General features: G+C 40.1%; 1 long non-coding RNA gene across 1 annotated transcript in view; it reads left to right on the top strand.

Moving 5' to 3' along the window:
- LOC132772623 (uncharacterized) overlaps window positions 1-20661 on the top strand; it is a 32340-nt gene that overhangs the window by 5790 nt on the left and 5889 nt on the right. Inside the window, exons 3-4 of the long non-coding RNA XR_009631246.2 lie at window positions 12621-12673; window positions 14471-14620. This is a non-coding gene — a long non-coding RNA (uncharacterized lncRNA). The remainder of the gene's footprint in view (window positions 1-12620; window positions 12674-14470; window positions 14621-20661) is intronic.

Raw genomic sequence — 20661 nt, 5'->3', positions numbered from 1 at the left:
GGGGTACAAATAAAGTTTAATAATAATAACAATAATAAACAAGCTTGCTCCCTCCTCCCTGTTAATACTTCTCACATATTTATACATGACTATCAGCCTTCTCTTCTTCTGGCTAAACATGTCCAGCTCTTTAAGCCGCTCTTCATAGGGCTTGTTCTCCAGACCCTTGATCATTTTAGTCGCCCTCCACTGGACACAATCCAGCATGTCAATATCTCTCTTTAATTGTGGTGCCCAGAACTGGCCATTATATGCTAATCAAGGTGGTCAGTTGAAACATTCACACCTAGCTCCAGCAGACAAGAGTCCTTTGTCTCACCCTGGTCATTCCACAGATAAATAAACCCTTTTTCCTAGTTCCAACAGACCTCACTACCTCTGAGGATGCTTGTCATAGATGCAGGTGAAACGTCAGGAGAGAATGCCTCTAGACCAGGCATGTAGCCAGTGGGGGGACTTTGGGGGCTTCAGCCCCCCCCCCCCCCCCCCGGAATTCTCATTGTGGTCTGTGAAAAGGCCTTACTGGTACATAATTTAGACTGTTATGTTTATTCATATCATGATCTTAATACCATGCTCAATATATCTCATATGCATGGGAGTATTGGGGTAACGATACAAAAGGTTTGCTAGGGTAGACCCTCTTTCACTCAGACTCAGCCCCCCCCCATCAAACTCAGCCCCCCCCCCCCCGAATCAAAATCCTGGCTATGGGCCTGCTCTAGACCATGGCCATATAGCTCGAAAAAACCTACAACAACCCAAAATTATTATTATTATTTGTCCTGAATCTGACATTGCTTCTAATCCTGCAATGTTCCTTGGTCAACGAGTCTTTTGAACTTCTCTGCTAGCATGCCAGCAGCAAAGTGATATCAGGTGTGGGATTCCCTCCTACTATTCCCAAGCTGACTGTTTTTGTATTTGCCTTTCTATGTTTTTATTTCACTAAAAATAAAAATATAAATTCAAAAATTAAGGATCCTCAGTAGTATGGGACGGCAGAGATATATGGAAGTACGATCATGGGACAATAGATCAGTGAGTTGGCACAATTGTACTACTGAAAAAAGGTTAGATATCAAAGGTGTTCAAAATGGTATGTATGCTCTGTCAAAGATAATGTGATGATAGGGAAATAGCATGTTTCAGCAAATATTTTATTACAAATTAATAACATCTATGTACAAAATACAACCACTAGGTCAGGGAAGCCTTCCACAATTAAACAAAAAAACCTACAAACGTTCTGTAGAGTGCTTGAACTTTCTGTAGAGTGTTTGAAAAATAGATCCAAGGATGATTTCTTTCTTTCACCAGTCTCTACCTTACTTATATCTAGTTTTGTTTCCAGATTTATAGATCTACTAATATGTTAGGGGTGGTTGCTGAGGTAGGCATATCTGCTCTCTGATTTTTCTTTCTGATTTGCTGTTCACATGCTCAGTGAGGAAGTCTTGAAGCAGCTGCAATTAACTTTGCCTGTTGTAGGTAGGCACACATCCACAGACATATTGCTACAAACAAGCAATAAAAGTCTATTTTTTCCAGGCCTCCTTCAACATCTTTCCAGTGCTGATAGTGCCAAAAAAAATCCAGCCAGCCAAAGGAAGAAAATAGGTTAGTACCTTGTAGGCATATAAAAAGTGTTAAAAGCAGCTTCTTTGTCAGAAGCTTTGTTAATGGAGTGCAGCCATACTATAGAATTTATGCACTATTATTAGCGCTACTTGGCAGAGAGGTGAAGACTTTGTAAAACTACAGTTCCCAGGATTCTCTAACATTGAGCCATGGCATTTAAAGCAATTTCAAACTGCATTAAATTTCCAGTGCTATGCACCCTCAGTCATGCTGGTATACAATCCTAATAAGTGTGTCTTTTATCAGAATGACCTCTGAAATATTTACCTCATTCCTCAGGAAAATGAAGTGAAGCCATTCATAGACCTGATATATGTGCTAATGGTTTATCCATTATTCAGATAAAGGCCACCACTTCAACTGTCCTGCATAAATTGGCCTGCATATTAAACAAGGCCATAAATAAGCGATAAGGAGAGACACTACTCCAGTGTTTGATTTATTGTTGAAGCAAGCAAAGAACATCCAAACAAGGGTACATTCTGATATTTTCTTTGTATAGTTTTCCTTGTCTCTTCTTATGTTTCTTCCTTTCCAGTGCTGGGTGGTCTGAAATAACACTGCAAATTAAGAATACTTAATCAAAGGGCAATATACATGCGAATAAAATACAAAACTTGATGGGGAGGAGTAGAACAATTTTTTAAAAGACTCTGGAACAATGACTCCCTTTTCAAGGACACCTTTGCTCTCCTGTAGCTTAGCAACAAATACCAAGCAATGTTTTGTTTGTAATCATCATTTAGGTCTGGCTTTTATCTATTGAGTAACCATTCATTTAAAAAACAATCTATATACAAAAGCACCATCCCTCCAAGGAGATGAAACAAGTCCTTATTTTTTAAAATGGCTTTTAGGAGAATATTTGCTTTTTAAAAAGATGAAAAAGACAAAAATGAAAACATAATGTCAAACAGACCAGCTGGCACCTGGGAGTTTTAAAGCTTGATTTGACATATTGTACCAATTAGTTAATTTCGCAATCTTCCTTCTCTCCTCCACCGTCATAAGTAACTGCAAGAAGGGACAGTTTTTGTCATGTTCAATATGAAAGAGGCTACAAGTCAAGAAAAGGGAGGGTAATATGTTATTATGTGTGGCATTCCAGGTTGTAACAAGTTACCATGGGTGACCAATATTTTGAAAATAATTTGAATCAATCTGTCACAACATAAAAGAATACAGTAGGTTGTCAGTTAACCAGAACTCAAGCAATTGGTACTCTCAAGTAGAGGTGTGTGGAAGGTGGAAATCTGTTTCTGTTTCATTTTGAAATTCAGATGGTCCTCCTGTTCCATTTCAGGAAGATTTTTTTTGGGAGGGAGGTAGATTTTAATTCCTAATTTAAAATCTGTAGTTCTGTTATCATTTTGGTAAGATTAGCTCCATGGATGCAAATAGGGAAATTTTCAAGGCCAGTTTTTCCACCATTTTTATGGTTTTCAGGATGATACTTGCCACCCTTGTAGGCTATATTTATAACTGTTAGCCTGCCAAGTTTCAGAATGTTTTGGTTATCCACTGATTTTTAGGAAATTTTTAAAATTTCTACTCTTTTTTAAAAAATAAGATATAAGACCTATTCACTTGAATTTCTGAATGATGAGACAACATAATCAGGGCATCATTCCTCAAAGTTTCAGAAAGATTGGGTTATTTGCTGATTTTTAGGAAATTTTTTCCAATTTGAGCGCTTTGTGTGAGTTGCAGTATATTACAATGAAAAAAATGGTCCGAATCAACAAATGTTTTCTGCATTTATCCGCAAGTTTCGGGGCCTTATGTTTTCATCCCTTAATGCTTAAGAGAGGTCCTTCCTGCATTTTATTTCAATGGTTCAACAGATATATATGTGAATTAATATTTTAAGTAAAAAATTAAAATAAAATCAATTTTAGCAGAACTGTAAGTCTAAACTTGGTGCACTTCACCACAAATAAGCCCACATTTTGTGCACCACATGCTAGTGAAGTTCATTAAGCAGAAAGGCTTATTAATTGCCATTTACCTTAAATTGTGTACTGCATTCAAAATGATGATTATCAAAATAGAGTAAAGCTGTGTTACATTAAGTAAGGGTTGTCTTTACTTGCTTGTAATATATATGGCAATGTTTTAAATGGGGATGAACAAAATTGGGGGACACTCCAAAACAGAGTCCATAATGCACATTGGGGCGCATGGCAAAATTGATGAAGAAACAGATGCTCCAGTGAGTCACACATATACATTGCAGCAGTGACATTTTAAAAAAAAGTTTGATTCCTTCATGACAAATGATAAATAGGGAAATATCATATTCTCGCAATTGGTATTAAAATATATTCACCAGCATCATGGGGTCATTCCATAGGAAAGTGGCATCTATGGCTATGCATAAATTAAGCTGGAGTAAATGGTATGCTGTCCCCGCCCACAAGTCCCAGCCGTGACTATTTTACCTCTGTCTTCACTGTAGGGAGCAAAGCTCATCCCTGCCCTCATGCTGAAGGCAGGAAAGGAACTCTGGGGATATAACTGTGAAAAATTCAAAGTTACAACTTGGAACAATTATGCTTTAGACTCCATCTCCCAAAATTCCCATCTGGAAAAACTGGAAGTTAAAGCATGAATAACTAATCCTTCCATACTTTGCATGGCAATATTATAATGCCAGGAATCCATGGAATACAATATATCACTCCACAGGGGGAACTCACAAGGAAATATTATATGTTCATTTGCCCTGGAACTATAAAATAACAATCCAAGTGGTTTTCCTAAAGGCATGCTTTATGCCTTTTGTGAAGGTTATTAATGTTAGGCCCAAGTTTCACTTATTTTTATAGAGAGCTTGAAATATCAATCCACTTTCCTGATGGAAATTTATGTTATATTGAAGTCTGAGACAATCTGGCACCGATCACCATCACAATTCTCTCAAGACCCAGTCTAATGTCTGTAACACCTCTTAGCCTTGAACAGTCTGCAAGTGCCAGGTTTAAAATCTGATTGCTCCATACAGCCTGTGAGATGCCCCTCACTTCCTAGCAATGCAGTTTTTACTCTATTTTACCCTTCCCTTGGTGATAATGATGCACTTTCCTTCCTTCATATTATTGCTCTTTAAATATTTATACAGCTCATTTTTCGTTTGGGATGCCTTTATCAGTGAGAAGCCAAAATGCATTTGAAAATCCCTTCCTGAAGAATGGCAAAACTTTGACAGGAAAGTATCCTCCAGCATCTGTCAAAATTGCTTGAGCTAAGTAATTTAATTCAAACCCCATTGGCTGCTACAGAGGCAACTGCCCATGAAACACTTGGTTATTGACTGCAAGTTGCCTAGATGCTTTCTTGTTGGCCATGTTAACACAAACTTGGTGCAGTTTCCCTTTTACAATTTATTTGCCTTAAACTTTCGATTTTTGTGATCATGTGGCAAGTCTCGTGGAATATATTTTGTCCTGAATATTGTATTTGACACTGCAAAATCTCTATAGTAGTCAAATCAGACTGAGTGTACATCTACACTGTGGAATTAATGCAGTTTGAGACCACTTTAACTGCCGGAACTCTTGAATTCATAGGTTTTTAAGGTAGCTACTGCTGGAAATAGAGAGTTTGAAGTATCTCACAAAACTACAATTCCCAGTAGCTTGTAGGAAGAAACAATTAAAATAGCACCAAAGTGCTATAATTAGATGGTGTGGATACTGGATACACCAATTCTATCATCTCAAAACCTGAATTTCAGACTGGAGGACATTGACCCAAGGAGCCAATTGTAATTCTGACCTATTGATTTATTTCAATATGTATAAGAAGAGACACGGAGCTCATTAAGACAATGAATACCCCAGAATTTGTTGAACATATTTTTTTAAATAGCAGTAGGCTGAACATTCTACAATTAACAGTGATTCACAGTATGCCTGTTAATTGGATTCGTTAACAGTCCAGCTGTGACTGGTTAGATAATACTGAATGAAAAATGGAAGGGATTTCCTCTACCTTTCCATTCCATCCAAACTATCCTACTGACCTTTTAAAAAATCAATGGAACATAGTCATTCATTCATACATTTAATCAGTTTGCTTGCTAACCCTAAAATTGAAATTTAATACAACTACTAAAACACCAATTCTAATACAAACAACTTGATCTTATTGATTTTCATTCAGAAGATACATAATAGGACTTTTTCCACATATGCATAGTGGCATAGCCTGAATTCTATATAGGAAGTAACATAATTTCCTAGCTGCTCAACCTCAGTGACTAAAGGTTCATGGTGCCTAATGTCATAGTGTTGTATAATCTCAGGCCCTATTCAAACTGGCACTATAATTTAGCTGAAAGCTGGTTCAAGATTGGTAACATCTAAAAACAAACACTCCTAAGGCCACCTCCAACCTTCCTCTAGCCCAAAAGTGTGTGTGAAAAAAACCTCTCAACATCACACTGTAAAATGTGCTGCAATTGATCAGCGTATAAAACAATGCAGTGCTGCAAAGTGGAAGAAGTATTCAGAGCACTTGTTCAAGCTGCAGGAGTCATAGATGGAAGCCAGATAAATAACTCTGGCCCCTTCTACACTGCCGTGTAAAATCCATATTATCTGCTTTGACAGGATTGTATGGCAATGTAGATTCATGAAATCCAGTTCAAAGAAGATAATGTGGATTATCTGATTTGATAATCTGGATTATATGGAAATGTAGAAGGGACCTCAGAGGGAAGGTAAACAAATGCCTCCCATTGCAAGAAAATGGCAGCATTTCCATTAGAATGCTAAATTGCTCTCTATTGTCTGGCTCTCATGCAGACAAACATTGTTTTTGACCAGTACATTTGTCAGAGGAGCCAAGAAAAAAAAATCATTCCTGTGTTTGGCTAGATCCGGATCATTGGAGCTTTGTTGGCTCCATGGGAGATTTCAGGTTGGTTCCTGGGATGCCTGTGTAGGCACTCCATAGTGAGCCATACCTCTTTCATCCACATCCTTAATAGGAGAAAAGGAGTGTTTTACACATCTTGAGCAAAAGGAAGGATAAAGTAGAGATGAATGATGCTCTCTAACCCGAGGAGGTGGGATAAAACTGCACATAAAATATGTTCAAACTCTGTGTCTGGGAATAAGTGGAACCTCTCAAAGATATTTGTGGAAATATCTGCCAACTCCTGCAGCAGAGTCAAAATCAACATCAAAGAGGGTGCAAAGATCTAAGAAGTTGAGATTGCTTTGAAGTACAAACTTATTTGTACTGAATATGATAATCCTTAATTTGATATTTTACTATTTTTTTTACTTTTGTTTGTGTATAAACGATCAATATAGTTAATCTCATTTTAACACCATGCTGTTAAAATTGCACTCATTTTCATTCCTCTTTTTGATTATCAATTTTAATTGATCCACAGTTATATGAGTTTACATTTTTTCTCAAGTTTTTTTATAAATCCAACAAGCACAATAAAAAGGAGATTGAAGAGCATCAACTATGCCCTCCAAGAAGCTGTAAGTATGGCTTACGTCTGAAATACATGTAGGAAATTAGACTGGCTTTTATTATTTGTACAACCTGTTTATGTTTACTCAGCACGAAATCCCACTGAGTTCAATTACACTTGCTCTTTGGTAAGTGGGCACTACACATCGAGCCTCAGAAAACAGAATGCATAGCGTATCTCAAAGTTCCACAGCTTCTTGGTGGTATTTTATTTTTGTAATACAGGCAGAACCATAGTAAAGTAAAACCTTATTCATCCTTTAATACAGGAAAGAATATGCTTTCTCCCTCCTACACGGACAGTATCACAAAACCTATTTTTCATCCTATGTGTTGTAACTCACTGCAACTGAAAAGCCAAAAGCATTTAATAAGGGCTTATTGGCTCGACCAAGACTTTACAGTGTCTTCAAGATATAAACACCTGAAACTGAAAACAATTCCAGCATATACAGCAGGTGGGCTGAATATGCCAGCATACTGCATTTACTGCTTATGCCTCCCACCCCTTATAAAGAAGGAACACAACAAAATTGAAGTAACAATTTTGTGTTTCAGGCTATTTTGAGGAGTCAGAGGATCATATGTCAATGCAAATCTGCCATAGGGAAGGAGTGGGGAATCCACTGGTTACAGATGCTTTAAATTGCTGAGTTAACTGGCACTCACATCCTACAGTTCACAAAATGACACACAAAACAGAAACTTGTTAAAGTGAAAAAAGGAAGCAAAATTCAATGGTTGGTGGGTTTGTTTCTAGCATTTACTGAATGAGTTTGAGGTCCCATTTACAATGACCATTTAATACAAACTGTGGTGTCCAAACAGACAATAAAGTCTCACAGAAGTATACAAAACAAAGCCCTTAATATACATCAGTGCTATGTGGTTTGTGTAATCATCAACTGGGCTTCAAACTGGTTCCAGAATTATTGAATCTGTGGATACAGATTCCATGGATATGGGGAGCCGAATGTATATGCTAAATATCTCCCACTGGGTTTGACATGCCGTAGATGTAGTTTAGAGATGAAAGGAATATTTAAATAAAGATTCTAATCCTGCAACTTTTTCAGATTCACAAAGTGCATATCCACCCTCTAAGTTCTCTTTAAATGCCAATCAATATTTGAAGAGGAAATTCATTTCATATCTCTGAAGCTTGAAAGCTTAAGCAACCTGGCCCTATAAAACCATTGTGTTACCTATTTTATTTCTGTTACTTGCTAATCCATTTTACTATTCATTTCGGTGTTTGTCATGTTGAAATCTTGCTGGTCACCTTCAAAATATCACTGTCCTTATACAACCTGGATTTACATTGGCCTGCAGTTCTACAGGGAGTGGGACCCCTATGTACCCACATTTCATTTTAAAACAATAACAAGCTTAGGACACGCATAGTGGTTCTGCACTTTCCTCTTGTTCTTCTACTGTTTTAGGACAGACACTAAAGGGGTGCGGAAGAGTTAATCTTTATTTATGTTTTGCATTTTGAGTAGTGTGAATAGTATTTAGGGCTGCATTTACATGGGTCTGGTTAATCTGGGGTATTTTTGCCCCAGGAGTGCCCTGAATCAAGCATGTGCCTGCTGGATCTGTGGACATTATCCAAATAGTGCACCTTATCACATTTCTGGCTCATCCCCTTGTTCTTCTGTCACCAACACCACTCCATACTAACCAGAGAGCTCACCTTGAGCCCCTTGGTTGTCATTTCTGATGAGAGCTCCTCCTTCTTGCTGATCATGTCGGAACTTCCTTTTGACATCAGCAGATGTGACCATTCCGGGTGGTCACTAAAAGGGAGTTCCATAGACAATGGGAAGCACTAGTGCTGGTGACACAAACACAAGCCATACCCTTTACTTGTGCTGATCAGTGCACCTGATCCAATTGTACAGTTGGCTGCAAAACTCACAGATACTTCCTGCAAACTCCAGAGTATTCCTAAAATATGCTTAAAATAGAGCAAATCAAGGTGAAAGGCAAAAGACCTCAGATAAGACGGTATGTCCAATTGAAAGCTTGGAAAAGTAGCAGTTTTGTAATGTTGCCTTTTACTTCATCATACATGCCACCGAGATCACCATTGATCATTGAGAATATGGTGGTGCATGGCATGGGGAACCTTTCACCCCATAACCCGCATTGTTCGGCTTCTCCCCTACCTCACCCACAGCTGGAAGCATCCACTGCTCGGCTTCCTCTCATTGATCCCAATGTAACATGGAAAGCCTCCCATGTTGTTGTGGTAGTGGCATACACTGGTTCCTCTTTAGTTTTGCAATGGAGCCCCACAGGAAGTAGCTGTACATCATGGTGTGGAAGCTGGCAGGCTCCTTCACAATACTAAAGAGGAACTGGTGTTGCCTCCGAAATTTACTCTGTCTAATGAGGTCATTTGACATATGATGACCCTTTAACTGAGAGGCCTCCAACTTGTTATTTGGATTCCTTATTCCACAATCTCAGTGGTCAAGCTCGCTAGGCGTTTCTGTGAGTTGTAGCAAAAAAAATCCATGATATGTCATCCCCCTCAGGATGAGCTCATGATCATTTATTTCATGCCTTGGTTGTCTTTGCTGGCTGATTCTAGGATGTCCTTGCTGCATTTCATTAATGTCCACTAGGTCTCAATTCTATTTGATTCCTTGCTCAGTATCCTCTGAATGCAATGAAAAATGTCATATCCAGGTCATAAACGTTGATTATTGTGAGCAGTTTTCCAAGCTTTTTAAACTCCGATCTGCAAATACTTACACTATGTAACTGGCAAAACAATACTATATTTTTCATGGATCATAGAATTTCCAAGTCATGGCCTTTAGAAAATGCAAGGCACTGTTCAGTTTTGGTTGAGAGCTCAGAATCATAGAATCATAGAATCATAAAATCAAAGAGTTGGAAGAGACTTCATGGGCCATCCAGTCCAACCCCCTGCCAAGAAGCAGGAATATTGCATTCAAATCACCCCTGACAGATGGCCATCCAGCCTCTGTTTAAAAGCCTCCAAAGAAGGAGCCTCCACTACACTCTGGGGCAGAGAGTTCCACTGCTGAACGGCTCTCACAGTCAGGAAGTTCTTCCTCATGTTCAGATGGAATCTCCTCTCTTGTAGTTTGAAGCCATTGTTCCGCATCCTAGTCTCCAGGGAAGCAAAAAACAAGCTTGCTCCCTCCTCCCTGTGGCTTCCTCTCACATATTTATACATGGCTATCATATCCCCTCTCAGCCTTCTCTTCTTCAGGCTAAACATGCCCAGCTCCTTAAGCCGCTCCTCATAGGGCTTGTTCTCCAGACCTTTTATCATTTTAGTCGCTCTCCTCTGGACACATTCCAGCTTGTCAATATCTCTCTTGAATTGTGGTGCCCAGAATTGGACACAATATTCCAGATGTGGGGTAACCAAAACAGAATAGAGGGGTAGCGTTACTTCCCTAGATCTAGACACTATGCTCCTATTGATGCAGGCCAAAATCCCATTGGCTTTTTTTGCTGCCACATCACATTGTTGGCTCATGTTTAACTTGTTGTCCACGAGGACTCCAAGATCTTTTTCACACGTACTGTTCTCGAGCCAGGCATCCCCCATTCTGTATCTTTGCATTTCGTTTTTCCTGCCAAAGTGGAGTATCTTGCATTTGTCACTGTTGAACTTCATTTTGTTAGTTTTGGCCCATCTCTCTAATCTGTCAAGATCATTTTGAATCCTGCTCCTGTCCTCTGGAATATTGGCTATCCCTCCCAATTTGGTGTCGTCTGCAAACTTGGTGATCCTGCCTTCTAACCCTTCATCTAAGTCATTAATAAAGATGTTGAACCCGGGCCCAGGACAGAACCCTGCGGCACTCCGCTCGTCACTTCTTTCCAGGATGAAGGGGAAGCATTGGTGAGTACCCTCTGGGTTCGTCCATTTAACCAACTACAGATCCACCTCACCGTAGTTTTGCCTAGCCCACATTGGACTAGTTTCCTTGCCAGAAGGTCATGGGGGACCTTGTCGAAGGCCTTACTGAAATCCAGGTACGCTACATCCACGGCATTCCCCGCATCTACCAGCTTGTAACTCTATTGAAAAAAGAGATCAGATTAGTCTGGCATGACTTGTTTTTGATAAATCCATGTTGACTATTAGCGATGACCGCATTTGTTTCTAAGTGTTTGCAGACTACTTCCTTAACAATCTTTTTCCAGAATCTTGCCTGGTATTGATGTGAGGCTGACCGGACGGTAGTTGTTTGGGTCATCCTTTTGTCCCTTCTTAAAGATTGGGACCACATTGGCCCTCCTCCAATCTGCTGGAACTTCTCCTGTTCTCCAAGAACTCTCAAAGATGGTTGCCAATGGTTCCGAAATGACTTCCGCTAGTTCCTTCAATACTCTTGGGTGTAGTTGATCTGGCCCTGGGGACTTGAACTCATTTACAGCGGCCAGGTATTCTTGTACGACTTGTTTCCCAATTTGGAGTTGGATGTCCTCAAATCCCTCATCCACTCCGTCTTGCTGAGGTTGAAGATGACTTTCTTTTTGTGAGAAGACCGAGGCAAAGAAGGTATTAAGTAGTTCTGCCTTTTCCCTATCCCCTGTCAGCATTGCCCCATTTTCTCCTCAAAGAGGCCCTATCGCCTCCTTGTTTTTCCTTTTTCTACTGACATAAGAAAAGAATCCCTTTTTATTGTTTTTAATGTCCCTGGCAAGCCTGAGCTCATTTTGTGCTTTAGCCTTGCGGACCTTTTTCCTACAGGTGTTGGCTATTTGCTTGAATTCTTCTTTGGTGATTTCTCCCTTTTTCCAGTTCTTGTGCATGTCTCTTTTGTGTCTCAACACAGTTAGAAGTTCTTTGGACATCCATTCTGGCTTCTTTGCACTTGTCCAGAAGGGTTTAAAAATATGTACTCCTTTCCCCTTTCATTCCTTTTTTCCAATTTCTCCAATGGAAAAGAAGTAATTTGCATGAGTTCTAAAGCTGGGGTAGAACTTCTTATGCTGTGGTGGTTGGTCAGATACATGGGATGACTATTGGACAAAGATGTCATACCAGGTAAGGGTTGTAAAGGGCCTGGAAGGGGAATCCTAGGATGCGTCCACACTGCAAAATGCAGTTTGAAAATTCCTTTTGGGTGATTCTACAAAGACACTATAATCCAGTTAAAAGCCAGCTCAATGGTGGGGTGTCCACAAAACAAATACAACAAATTGACACTGTAGTGTGAATTGAGCCCAAAACAGTACCAGAAAGTTCAGAATAATCCAGAGAATGCACTGCAGGTGATCACATTCAGGTCTTGAAACCAAGATGGGAAAATGCATAGCACTTATCAAGACAATGGTAGCACTGACATGCTTTTTTTTTTTTAAACCCACCAAAATACTGCTAGCTGGAAGTTGAAAAGTATTCCCCTAAGAGTGTAATCACATCATTTCATGGGGAATCTCATTTTTCACCTCTTTATTCTTATTTCATATGTTCTGTTATGGTCCAGTGCTGCTCCTGAATGGACATGGTGATGAACATCAGCGCATCTCAGTGGACAGGGTAAGGAAAAAAAACATTCCTGGGTTTAGTTCTGATCTGTAGTCAGTGGATACTGTGGCCACTGTTGCAGCCTTGAATTGGTTCGAGTGGTAATTTTATAGGCATTCTGCCATGGAACCAGTTCCTTTTAATCCACTGCCTAATTCAGTTTTATTGTCTGTGTAGTGCAACCCTTTAATTGCCACGACCCAGTGCTATGGTATCATGGAAGTTGTAGTTTTCCAAGATCTCTTGCCTTTTCTGTCAGAGTGCTGGAGCTTGATCAAACTACAAATCCCAAGTTTCCATACTTGAGCCATTACAGTTAAAATGGTATCAAACTGCTTTAATTCGGCAGTGTAGATACATACTTACTCTAAATCTTTCTACTGTATTATTAGATATTTCTCTTCACACTTGCAAAGCGCAATTAAAAACTAACCTTAAATGATCTGGTGTAAGACCTCAGAGTCTGCAGACCTGAAGCCTAAATTTATCAGTGGTATGAATTTCAGATGCACTAAAGGAGATATATCAAGTACTTTTGTATGCTTTCAACTTAAGTATAGGATTAAAATTACATTAAAATGAGATTTACAAAATGTTTGCAGTAAATACCAGTGGCATTTCCTGATTCCCCCATTGATAATCAAATTTCTATTCAGGAATAGGGAAATTATGATGAAATTATTTACTGGGGAGATATCCATGAGTCATTTATTTTCTATGGCATTTTCTCTTGGTTTAAAATAGTGTGGGAGAAGACTCTTTAATTAGATCATTCATTTTCATGCAATGAAATAAGTGAAGTGAAAATGTGCATTATGATTCGTACCATTTAGATGCTTTTTCCTTACTAAATTTTGAAGGCTCAGATAGGAAACAAAGCACATAAAACTCCACAAAATTTAATAATATGGAACATATCTAGAGAACAATTTATGGTTTATCATAGTGCTGCATAGCTGGATACATTCGGTTTCCTGTACCATGTTAGACCTGGAAAAACTTTATTTTTTGGACCCCCCCCCCCCCAGCATCCCCCCTGCCACCATGGCCACTTTAGTCCAAAAATAGCTTTTATAAGCTGTGCATCATGTTTGAGAAATCTCTATCTTGTACTTCATTCTTTTAAGTCTGGTGAGATGTCCTGGCACTGGCTTAAGCATGGGTTTAAAAGTATTCATAGGATTTCTCACAAGCATATTTGATCCTCCTCTACCTTCAGTGCAGTCATCAGGCAAATGTTTCTGTCAATAAATATCAGTATTTGCCATTCAATCCAGCTTGCGACCCCTAAGCTAGCTTTCTGTTTTAGCTGTAGTAGTGAAGACTTTTGTGTTGTCACCACTGAATTAAGATTCAGTGGACTGAGCAGTTGGTATGTACACATGCTTAGTGGTTAGGGTACCATCTTGTCATTTGACATTGGCAGCAATTATGTTTTTGGTCACCGCTGGCCACAGATCACCAAGAGACAGTCCTTAATGTAGGCAAAATGGTTCTAGCCATGCATACATCTGAGATTTCAACATGGTTAGGGACACACTATGGTGCATGAAAGTATAAATACATCCCTTGGAAGGGTCCCTAACTTCTCTCCACATTTTGCACATACGACTTCATCAGACAGGTGGTTTTCCCCATCTTAGCGCACTGCCGGCATATTGCCAGGACTGAAACCACCGGAGCCCATCATATGACACAGGGTTACTTCCAGCGGGGCTCTATTAGACTCCATGCTGGTAGCATGCCGGCAGTGCACTAAGAGGGAACCCTGAGGAGTTGAGTGACTGACTACTTGTCTCCTCATTGTAGAAGCCGGGGACAGCATGCAAGGAAACCTAGGACAGCACAGAAATGTAGTAAGATGACTTCCCACAATCCACAACAGTAAGGGGGCAAAGGTAGGCATTGCCCCAAGGTTTCCCCCACTGTTTCCTGGCTTCTGGACCTCCATGTGATGAGGTTAGTGGAAACAACAGCTACTGAGAACTGAAAATGAGCAGTGGGAGTAGGATACTGATCGAAACCTGGGAAAATAGGTGGTAAAGAAAATAAATGAACTTGATTAAAATCTATACCCAAGCTTTTCATATGATAATGTTTTGATGCAAATCTGATATATTATTTAATAATACTCTTTTGGCTGAAATGCACAGCAATATCTTGGTCTTTGTTGTTTTGTTGTTGTTAATATTTTAATTAAATCTATGCATTGCTTCCCACTGGTGAAAACAGTTGTTAAGAAAGAACATGCAACAGCACAACAATTTTGATAATGAGTACAATCAATGTAAACCACAGTAAACCAATGAATAAAAATACAGGCCAGAAAAACAAAATCTCAAAGTGATACAAAACTAAAAGTGTCCACCCACACTACAGAAAACACTCCCCCCCCCCCACTCTCTCCAGAATCCAGCCTGAAATAAACAGCACAGAAGCAGTGCACAGCCAGCAGGCCATTACTAATGTTCAGATGCCTAAAAAAATAACTATGTCTTTGCCTGGAACTAAAAAGATGGCAATGTCAACAAAAGGCGCTTATTTGTAAGTGCAGAACAGAGATCAACTGGTATTTTCCATTTCCAGGCAGCTTTTCAGAAAGGCAGAGAACTGTAGTTGTAAAAAGAAATGATTGAAGAAGAGTGGGGTATGGAGGCGCCGAGGGACCAGCCTCTTAGATGAGGCTATTTCACCACTATGGATCTATCTGATTAGAAGCCGTAATTGCTCTTATCTGAGTGCATGGATCCTGTGCATTTGTAGATTCTTCTTGCAGACACCAGCCTAATGGCCTTTTAACTAGCTTGAAGAATTTTAAAATGATTGCACAGAATTAAAGGAGTCTAGAGAGGGCAAATATGACTATAATTATTAAATATGGTGAAACTCCCATTTGAATAAAGAGAGATTGAAAGGACTGCATGCCAGGTTCATCCAAGGCAAGTCAATTGTTCACTGCTTAAAAGGTTAATGTTGACAGACCCGTTAATGCATGATAGGAAATAGAAAATAAATGCTACCATCAAACTGGAAACTACGTTATTTATTATTACTATTATTACTATTACTACTATTATTATTGCATTAGGAATCCCTGGATCCTGCATACAAACTTATACCCTGCCTTTCTCCCCATGCGAATTCAAGGTGGCTAACAACCCCACACCAGACAAGTATAAAAAGTGCAATACATTTTTTAAAAAAACAATTAAATAGTAACAGTGCGGTAAAAAAAACCAAATTTAAAATGCAATAAATACACTTAAAATGGCCTTTAGAACTCATGTGTTATTGTCCACAGAACTTGAGAAAGTGATTTTATTGGAATGGAACTCCCAGACAATTCCAGTCAACTGGGCCATTAGGAATGCTGGAATACAGGGAAGTCCCAGTACAACATCTGGACAACCACCGCAGAAAGTGTGTGCTTTCTGGGGTGAGTATAGATGGGCCCCCAGGAACATCCACATTTTTTAAAACATGGCTGCTCTTGAGACAGCGGCCTGTCTGGAAAGGCCCTAGATGGGAGCTGGATTTCCTATGCTCTCTAGCAGGCAAGGAGGACATGGATTTCGAAATCTGGTGCCATGCAGCCAATGTTTACACAGATGTAACAAAAAAAAAAAGTTGAAGCTTTGTTGTAGTTGAGCTGAGTATGTCTGTATGTTATTTTCCAAAAACCACTTTTCATGTATTCATTGCTGAAGCTCACAAGCAGTAATTGATTTCAGTTAGAGGGCACTGATAGATCAGATGTACAGCAATAAATGATAGCTACAAAGAGCAGTCAGTGAATCTAGAAGTAGATGCTTAATGAGAAATGTTTCAAAAGCGAGCTTTCCAAAGCACATTGGTAGAGGACATGTTTTGTATGCAGGATCTAGAGATTCCTAATGCAATCTGTAGCATCCTCCATTTTGATGATTAAATATCTAACATGCTTGCTCTTATTTGAATCCATCCTACATTTATTGATTAAAATGGTGGGTAAAAAGGAGTAAAAGGAATTGGAAGGTGATAATAAAGCAGGGTTAGGGAGAGAAAGAGGAAGGGAAAGTCTAATGAAGAAGAAAAAGAGAGGGGAAAAAAGAGAAAACATGTTTACTTCATTATCCAAATGCATAGCACTGTGTGAGCAAAATTATAAATGGATTGATTGCAGCTCACTCCAAATCTTAATAATATTATTCGAGATTATATATTTAATGATAATATATAATAAAACTACTCCAGAATATAAGTATGAGAGAGTCACAATGCTTTGTGTTTTGCCTTTGCTGCTTGAAAATCTTGGTTTCCTTTTATGAAAACAAATAATTCCTCATCCAACCCTCATTCCATCCCAAGACTCATGTTTCTTCTTCTTTTCCATTCTTTCCTAAACTCCCTTTCAGCTACTCAATTCTACTACTTGTCAAGGCTGGTTTAACAACTGAAATCATAGAAAACATTTCCTTTAATGTTAATATTTTTTCCCAAGAAAGCAACATACCTTACTGTTTCACTGGAAGAAGAGGCATCCACTCTAATGAATTCTAATGACCTAACTCACTAAACTGTATTTTAAACTTCAGTGCTTGCTGGGCAATTTACTGTGTTTTTGAAAATTTGCTAGAACAGTGACATCATCCATTCATTCTAAGTTATGTCTTTAACTAGGTGAAAAATCATAGGAACACCAGCAGCAATTTGAATTTGTGATCCTTGTCTGTTATGTTGCTTTTGTTCCAAATATTCTATATATTTGTATTAAAAATAAGCATTCTAACCAGCCTTAGAGCTTGGCAAAGCTACTCTTTGTACTATAATCCCAAAAGCTAATATAAGTAGTGGCCATGTTGTTTGGAAGATTCTAGGAGATGTGGTATAAAAACTTAAGTTTTCCAAGTTTTAACTCAGATTTTTCATTTTTCACATATCTATTTTAAAACTGAAATTGAGGTATCAAATCATTTATTTCAGTCATTGACCAGCACAGGAAATTGAAGTCACATTTTCATACAAACTTGGTATGTTTGGTACATTAAAAATATAAATATAACTACTGAAGCACAATATGGATGAAGGAACGGAAGGGGAAACAGGGTAAAAACATACAATGCACAGATCCATCACCAAATTGTAGATTCAGGGAAGAAGATTACTGGACACACAGTTAACTTTTGGCGCAAAATGAACACCCAAGCCCTTCAGGAGCCCTCCAGACGAGCCCATCTCCAAACAGCACTCAAGGACCATCTACCCACAGTACACCCTGAAAATGTCGAGGAACATTGGAACAAACTGAAGACCTCCATCATCCAAGCCTGCGAAGAAACTATTGGATACCAAGCCAAGAAACATCAAGACTGGTTTGATGAAAATGACATCGAGATCCAACAGCTAATTGACAAGAAAAGGAAAGCCTTCCAAGCATGGCAGAGAGACATCAACTGTGCTGCTAAGAAAAAGATCCATGCCAGTGCAAAAGCTGAGGTCCAAAGAAGGACAAGAGAACTCAAGAACATCTGGTGGACAAAGAAGGCCGAAGAAATCCAACACCTGGCAGATACCCATAATGCTCAGGGATTTTTTAAAGCCACAAAGACCATCTACGGACCAAGAAACCATGGCATATAGCCTCTACGCTCATCAGATGGAACCAAACTCCTGAAGGACCAAAACTCAATTGCACTACATTGGAAAGAACACTACCAAAGCCTCTTGAACCGCAGCTCCAATGTGGCCAAAGAGGTCCTCTCACAAATCCCACAACAACAAACCAGGGATGAGGTTGCAGCACTGCCTAGTTTGGAAGAAGTCAGCAATGCCATCAGCCAACAGAAGAATAACAAAGCCAGTGGACCAGATGGGATCCCTGCTGAAATCTTTAAAGAGGGAGGACCTGAGCTGACACACCAACTCCACCAGCTCATAGAAAAAGTGTGGGTGACCGAGAAAATCCCAGCAGATTTCAAGGACACCACCATCATCACCCTCTTCAAAAAAGGGGAAAGAACAGACTGCGGTAACTATCGAGGTATCTCCCTTCTAACCTCCGCTGGGAAAATCCTCGCAAGAATCCTTGCAAACTGCCTTCTGCCCCTCTCAGAAGACACCCTCCCAGAATCTCAGAATGGCTTCCGCCCCTCCAGAGGAACAGTGGACATGATCTTCACTGCACAACAGCTCCAGGAAAAATGCAGGGAACAAAACCAACCTCTGTACATGGCATTCATCGACCTTGCAAAGGCATTCGACACAGTGAATCGCAGCGCTCTCTGGACCATCCTCCACAAAATCGGGTGTCCTAACAAATTTGTGAACATCCTGCGGCTCCTCCATGATGACATGATGGCAACAGTCTTGGACAGCAATGGCTCCCAAAGTGACCCATTTAAAGTGGAATCCGGTGTCAAACAGGGATGTGTTATTGCCCCAACTCTATTCTCCATCTTCATCGCTATGATACTTCACCTTGTTGATGGGAAGCTTCCCACCGGACTGGAAATAATCTATCGAACAGATGGCAAGCTATTCAACCTCAGCAGACTGAAAGCCAAAACCAAGGTTACAACAACAGCTGTTATAGAACTCCAGTATGCTGATGACAATGTCGTCTGTGCGCATTCAGAAGAAGATCTACAAGCCACTCTAAACACCTTTGCAGAAGCATACGAGAAGCTTGGCCTGTCACTGAACATTGAGAAAATCAAGGTGCTGTTCCAACAGTCACCAGCCAATCCCTCTCCAATGCCAGTAATACAGCTTAATGGTGTAACATTAGAAAATGTGGACCATTTCCGCTACCTTGGCAGCCACCTCTCCACCAAAGTCAACATCGACGCCGAAATACAACACCGCCTGAGCTCTGGAAGTGCAGCATTTTCCAGAATGAAGCAGTGAGTGTTTGAGGACCGGGACATCCGTAGGGAGACCAAGGTGCTTGTCTATAAAGCTATTGTCCTCCCAACCCTGCTATATGCCTGTGAGACGTGGACTGTCTACAGACGTCACATGCAGCTCCTGGAACGTTTCCATCAGCGCTGCCTCCGGAAAATCCTGCAAATCTCTTGGGAAGACAAGCGGACAAACGTCAGTGTGCTGGAAGAAGCAAAGACCACCAGCATTGAAGCGATGGTTCTCCAACATCAACTCCGCTGGGCCGGCCACATTGTCCAGATGCCTGACCACTGTCTCCCAAAGCAGTTGCTCTACTCCGAACTTAAGAACGGAAAACGGAACGTTGGTGGACAGGAAAAGAGATTTAAAGATGGGCTCAAAGCCAACCTTAAAAATTCTGGCATAGACACTGAGAACTGGGAAGCCCTGGCCCTTGAGCGCTCCAGCTGGAGGACAGCTGTGACCAGCAGTGCTGCAGAATTTGAGGAGGCACGAGGGGAGGGTGAAAGAGAGAAACGTGCCAGGTGGAAGGCGCGTCAAGCCAACCCCGACTGGGACCGCCTTCCACCTGGAAACCAATGCCCTCACTGCGGAAGAAGATGCAGAGCAAGAATAGGGCTCCACAGCCACATACGGACCCACAGAGAAATCCATAATGGAAGACCATCTTACTCGTCCAACGAGGGATTGCCTAAGTAAAGTGAGTAAGTACTATTCCATGGGGAAAGAACCATGTAAGTAGGTTGGAGTCATTTATTGGGAGAATTATTTAAATATTCTCCCTGCTGTAGGATAATTATTTACAGAAAAAGAAATGACTGTAGTACAACTTAAGAGAGCTTCTATAACATAGCAGAGCAGAGGACAGACGGGAGCACCATTCCATTAAAAAACCCCTCTTCATTGAAAAACTAGATGCTTTCCTCATCTGATATTGAAGGAATTGGAGGAGGTACTTCAGTGCCGATGAGCCAGGGAGCCTCTGGGTTTATGTAGTCTGAACTTAGATAGCTTCTCAAACTAGTATAGTGATGGAGTTCTGCACTCTGGATAGCTCATTTATAGTTGGGGTGGATCACCATCTACTGACAACAGACAAACCAGCATTCCTAGGAAAG

The sequence above is a fragment of the Anolis sagrei genome, chromosome 4 (genome assembly GCF_037176765.1).
Source record: "Anolis sagrei isolate rAnoSag1 chromosome 4, rAnoSag1.mat, whole genome shotgun sequence".
Classification (NCBI taxonomy): domain Eukaryota; kingdom Metazoa; phylum Chordata; class Lepidosauria; order Squamata; family Dactyloidae; genus Anolis; species Anolis sagrei.
This window is presented reverse-complemented; position numbering and strand designations above follow the sequence as displayed.